The sequence below is a fragment of the Penaeus monodon genome, chromosome 27 (genome assembly GCF_015228065.2).
Source record: "Penaeus monodon isolate SGIC_2016 chromosome 27, NSTDA_Pmon_1, whole genome shotgun sequence".
NCBI classification, from domain to species: Eukaryota; Metazoa; Arthropoda; class Malacostraca; order Decapoda; family Penaeidae; genus Penaeus; species Penaeus monodon.
Window position 1 is genome coordinate 13,835,445 of NC_051412.1, and position 579 is coordinate 13,836,023.

The window sequence follows — 579 nt, forward strand, 5'->3', positions numbered from 1 at the left end:
GAGAAAACTAAGCCAAATTTCGAGAAAAAAAGCCCGCGATAATCGCTTTGGATCTTATCGATGTTTAAACAGTTTTTTTTTTATTGCAAAACTTGCAAAACTGTGGGACAAGAGCGGTACACAAGAAGCATATGTGGTATGAAAAGTTTTTTGAGGGGGGGCGTCGCCCCCCTTGGGTCAATTTTCACAAAATTTACAGCAAAGGTGTGGAATGTTACAATAAACAATATATCCAAATTTGAAGGAAATCGATAAAATGATTTTGATTTTATAAGCTTCACCCCCCCATTTTTAACCTCCCCCCCTTTTTCGGGACGGTTCCCTTAAGGGGACAGTCTGGTAACTCCTATGACTTTGAAATATAAGTATGTTTGTTGCTATTGATGAATGTGATTCTGTAAATTTCATGAAATTTGGGTGAAAATGTAGTAGATACTTAAAGAATTTGATATTTTTATTTTTTGTTTCACTTTATTGTTAACTAACTTCAAAAAAAGTATAGAAAATTTGTTTATATAATCTTTATTCAATACTGAGGAAATTTTAAAGTTCTCCTTTGTTTTTGAAAAAATAAATTAC